The following is a 5825-nucleotide window of genomic DNA, read 5'->3' on the forward strand; positions in this document are numbered from 1 at the left end:
AATTAATGTTTCAGCATCTTATTTTGGGGGGAATGATCTAGATATTTAATAAATTTCTGTCATTTAACTTAACAAAACTCTAAAGTTTCCAGTTACCAAAAAGAATGGAGAAAATATTTTTAAGTATCATAAAACATAAAGAATTCGCCTAACAACTCTTATCTCATTTACATTTAATTCACTTATGAAGATATCATCACACGAACTATTTTGTTTTTGGCTGACAAATTTTATAGCAAAGATAACATGAACTTTTTGACTTTTAGTAAACCTAGGTATTGATACAATAAAAGTATTATACTTAATGTTGATGCTGAAGAAATGTCTATATGAATTAAACCAACAAAGTTAAACTAGTTTTAATAACAAATATTAATTTAATACTGAAAATTTCCCAGATCACATGAACCTGAAATTCATTTGGGTTAGTTTCTATTATATTTCTAAAAATTTATATAAGCACTTAATTTTCTTTAAGTCAATTATATAGAGCTCTTTGACAAGTTAATTTTGGCAATACCCTCCAGAGGTAGAAACATACCATATCCATAAGTACATACGTAGATATTCACACAGTCACCCAGACAGACGCAGACAGAGATCTCATAGTTTCCATTTTAAAACTTTCGTCGTGAATCACGTACAATACAAAACTCACTAGTTTATAAATAACAGTTGGAATAAATTAAGTCTACTCACTCAGACGGCTAAAATCTTTTATTATCTGTGGAGAACACTTTTAAGATTTGTATTTGCCCTTGACAAAAGGCAGGTCACCAGGGGGAACAATGCTGTGATTAGACGGCTGTCACTCTCATTCCATCCCCCAGACCTCTGAGGAGGGGAGGCGGCTGGGGGGTCAGTTCAATCACCAGTGGCCAATGATTTAATCAATCAGGTAATGAAGGCTCCAAAGCACTGAAAAGGACCGGGCTGTGAACACACGGAGGTCTGGGAGACTGCACACCTGGAGACGGCATGGGAGCTCCTGACCCTTTCCCCACACATTGCCCCAGGCATCTCTTCCACCGGAGAGAGTTACATCCTTTTATAATAAACTGATGATCTAGCGAGTAAAATGTTTCTCTGAGTTCTGTGAGCCACTCTAGCAAATCAAACCCCAAGAGGAGGGTCTTAGGAACCTCCAACCTGTACCCAGTCGGTCAGAAGCACAGGTGACAACCTGGATTTGGGATTGGCATCTTAAGGTGGAGATGTGAGACTGAGCCCTTCACCTGTGGGGTCTGATGCTAACTCTAGGCAGGTAGTGTCACAATTGATTAAATTTGTGACACACCCAGGTAGTGTCTCACAGGAGAATCACTTGGGGGTGTGGAAAGAAAACGCACGTTGGAATACCCAAGAGAAACAAAAATATGTCCACACAAAACTTGTAATGTTCACAGCAATGATATCCATAACAGCAACAAATGGAAACGGCCCAAACGCCCAGCATCTGATGAATCAATAAACAAAACGCTGTGTCCACACAATGGAATGTTGTTTGGCCATAAAGAAGCGTGAAGCAGAGATGAAAGCAGGCTCTCAAACAGGTACTCGCACACCTGTGTTCACAGGACCATCATTCACGACAGCCGAGACGCAGCAACAACCCAGGTGTCCACAGATAGATGGACGGGTGAGCAAAATGTGGTCTGCGTGTACCGTGAAATAGTATTCGTCCTTAAAAAGGAAGGAGATTCTGACACAGGCTACCACGTGGATGACACTTGGGGACACTATGCTCAGTGGAAAAAAAAACAGAGACAAAATGTCACAAACCGTACGGTTCCATTTATATGAAATGTGCAGAATAGGCAAATCTAGGCGACATAAAGGAGATTCGTGGTTGCCAGGGGCTGGGGGCCGGGGAAGGAGCGGTCTATGACCGCTAAGGGTGCGGGGCTTCTTGGGGGTGGGAGATGTGCTCTAAAGTGGATGGTGGTGATGGATGCTTCACTCTGTGGATCCGCTAAAAGCCATTGAATCGTAGGCTCTAAATGGGTGGGTTATATCTCAACAAAGCTGGGGGAAAGGGGGAGGGGGAGGGAAGGGAAGCAAACCCAGGCTTGAGGGCCTGGTGGGTGGAGCCACGGAGGCTGGGATGACCCAGCGCCCGGTGATGTGGGCGGGAGCGGGGGACGTGGGAGGAGGGAAAGACTGGGGTCTGGTGACCAAGAGCCACGACGACAAATACTGAAGAAGGGTTGCTAACTGGCCGCCAGAATCTCTCCTTCCCTCTTCCTTTAACTAGTTAGGAAAGACCTTCCCTAGGGACTCTGTTCTCTATACAAAGAGAGTGGCCAAGTGCTGATGAAGGAGTGGGTTCTGACCAGCCCTGAAGGGAGAAGTGTTCTGGCCACTACTTTTTCCTGGCAGGACTGATCAGTGGTGGCCAGACACACCCCCACCGCAATGCACTGGGTGGGCAACGCCCTGGGTTGGCAGGGCCGTCGAAAGACCCGCCAGGGTTGTGAGAGACATACGCATTCCTCTGGGTTTGGTGTCTGTCACAGGAGAAGATCTTTATTGTGCATGTTTTAAAGGTCATATTTGTAATTTCTTACCCCGCTGGCCTTCTCTTTGACCCCAGCCTGAATTCTGCTCTCTGTGGCTAATGCCTAGAGGCAGGAAGTGTGCCCTGGTGTGGTTTACAGGTAGGCATGTGAAAAGTGGCTTCTTTTGTGAAACCTCACTTTCTGCAAGCTGTAAGCTGGGTGCCCCCTTGTGTCCTTACTCAGCTCTCGCCCATCTGGGCATCCATTAAGGACACGTGCCTCCTGGGTGCCGGCCCTGGGCCTGAGGACTCCCCTGAGCGCGGTGTGGGCTTCGACCTGTTCCTGGAATGACGTAGGTCATTTTTTTTTGCGTAGAGAAGATGCAGGTGCTGGCACGCTGACCATGGAGGAGGTGAGGGACACTCTCTGTGCCTCTGGATCCCGGGGACGTCCTGCATCCTGGGAGCAGGATAAGACACCCTGAAGAGCGGTGTCACTCTCTCCACAGACCTTGCCCCGAGCAGCTTCAGCTGGGCTTCCAGAGTCGCCTGCCAGACGGGGTTCGTGTTGCACTGAACAATAAAACACCCTGAGCATAAAGCACCACAGTGCTGCTTCCTGGATGGAGAAGAGAAGCCGGTGCTCCACGCCACAATGGGACTTCCTGGTGACACACAGAGTCCGAGAGGCAGCGGCCAGGCTCTTGGGGACCAGAGCCACAGTGGACCACGCTCTCCAGATTCCAGGTGGAAAGACGCGGCAGAGGTGGGTCATTTCACTGGGCCGTGTCAGTGCCCAAGCAACCAGGACACAGAAATAACCTGTGATCAGGAATAATATGGAGGGTGAGTTTCCTGGAGCCGCCCCAACAAAGTCCCACAGATCAGGGGGCTTAGACAGCAGACACTCGCTGTCTCCAGTCCTGGAGGCTAGAATCCGAGATCCAGGTGTGGGCAGGGCTGGGTCCTCCTGAGGCCTCTCTCCTCGGCGTGTAGACGGCCGTCTTCTCCCTGTGTCCTCACGGGGTCGTCCCTCTGTGTGTGTCTGTGTCCTGATCTCCTCTTCTTCCCAGTCCTATGGGATTAGGCCCACCCCTAATGGCCTCATTTTACCTTAATCACACCTTTAAAGACCCCATCTCCAAGTACAGTCACATTCTGAGTTCCTGGGGTTAGGACTCCAGCGTATGAACTTGCAGGGACACATTCAGGGGTTAGGGGTAGGGTTAGGGCCCAACATCAGGCCATGACTTAAGACATTTGGTACCAAAGTAGTGAAGCCCCATGGAATCCCGAGCGCCAAAACGTGCGCGCCTGTGTTGGCCGGGGGGCCTCCGGGCCCCGTGCTGGCCCTGGCAGGGGCACCTCGCGGACACCCCGTGAGCAGCGGCCGTGCGCGGAGGTGCTGCAGTTTCAGGTGGCGCGCTGCATCGCCTGGGCTGGGTGTGTGGGGAGGCTGGACCTGCACCTGAAAAGAGCGTCTTTGGCCAAAGCCCCCTTAGCAGACAGCAGATTGCCGCTTGTCTCTTGGAATTGCTTCCAGGGGGTGACGTCGGGCCCGTCCTGCCCCGGGTGTGGCATCTCCCGGCCTGGCCAGCCTTCTCCAGGTCGCTGGTCACCGCCTCCTGTCCCCTCTCACAGCAGCTCTGTTCCTGGCCATCAGAGAGGAAGGACACAGACAAGAGCCATTCTTCCCTGGAATGCGCCACCGTCCTGCGGAAGGACCCACTGGAATCTTGATTTTATGCCCAGGAAACCGCTCCCGCGCTGACCCCCCACCAGCTGCGAGACGCTCCACACCAAGCACGGGTCACCTGCGCGCCCCTGAAACAGCACCCGGGGGAATGTTATTTTTGTTTTGTTTTGTTCTGTTGGTGGTACATGGGCCTCTTACTGTTGTGGCCCCTCCCGTTGCGGAGCACAGGCTCCGGACGCGCAGGCTCAGCGGCCATGGCTCACGGGCCCAGCCGCTCCGCGGCATGTGGGATCTTCCCGGACCGGGGCACGAACCCGCGTCCCCTGCATCGGCAGGCGGACTCTCAACCACTGCCCCCACAGGGAAGCCTGTTAAAGTGCCTCCGTCCCTTCTGTGGAGCCAGAGAGCCCGCAGGTGATTGAAGGCGATCAGATAGTGGATCTTCACCCATGCCCGGCTGGCACCCATGCGTGGCAGCGGCGGGACCCTGGCCCCCTCCCTTGGGCTCTGAGGCTTCTTCGACGCAAAACCTACCCACAACACCAGGGCGCAGAGTGGGGCTGTGTCTGAGCGAGAGGTCCCTGCTGCTGCGTTTCTCGTTTGCTCTTCTTTTCCCCGCTGTGATAAAATACACGTAAGATGGAACATCTTCAGGTACGTTGTCTTCGAGAGCGATCACGTTGTGCAACCATGTCACCACTGTCTCCAGAACCCCCCAGCCCCCCAACGGACACGCTGCCCCCGCAACACTCACTCCCCTCCCCTCCCCCAGCCCTGGGCACCCACCGTCTGCTTCCTGCCTCTATGGCTGTGATGACTCTGGAGACCTCACGGGAGTGGAATCACACAGGATTCGTCCTTCTGTGTCTGGCTAATTTCCCTGAGCACAATGTCCCCAAGGCTCACCCATGCTGTCGCCCGTGTCAGGATCTCCTTCCTTGTCAAGGCCCAGTAACGTTGCGTCATGTGGATGGACCGCGTCTTGTTCACCCTTGTGGTGCTCTTGAACAGCCTCTCACGAATCCCAAAGGTGGACCCAGGGCCGTGAGGTGTCAGTCAGGTGGAGAGGCTCCTTGGCGCAGGAATTTTGCCCCCGGGGTGACTCACGCGCTGAGCACCCCCCACACCTAATTTAGCAGAGATCTGGATGAGCTCTTGGACTTGGAATCAGTGCTGCAATGGGGCAGGACCTTTGGGGGTGGCGGGACGGGGTGAGCGTCGTTGCACCCGGGATGTGAACGCCGATGGGGGTTATCCTCCTTGGAGCCGGCGTCCGTGCTCTGCCAGGCCCGTGTGCTTGCCGGCTGCTGGGGCCGCTGCTGGGGCCGCCCTCCCCGTGGCCCAGGCTCTCCCAGGTCAACAGGGACACAGAGATGACCGTCTGCTCCCTGGGCTCTGCTCTGTGCTTCCTTGCTGGGAGCCCAGTGTCTTCAGTCCCGTGAAAGATGTCACTCAGTGTCAGCCTCTCAGGGCTCCGAGCTGACATCCCCCCGCCGCTGGGATTTGGCCTGAGCAGCCTCTGTCTCCAGACCTTGTGGGCATGGACACCCCTACCCTGGGCGTCCCCCCGACACGAACCCCGTGTCACCCCCACTCGGGACACCCTGCCCTCCTGCACCAGCCCTCCTGTGT

Source organism: Phocoena sinus, chromosome 8 (assembly GCF_008692025.1).
Source record: "Phocoena sinus isolate mPhoSin1 chromosome 8, mPhoSin1.pri, whole genome shotgun sequence".
Taxonomy (NCBI): Eukaryota; Metazoa; Chordata; class Mammalia; order Artiodactyla; family Phocoenidae; genus Phocoena; species Phocoena sinus.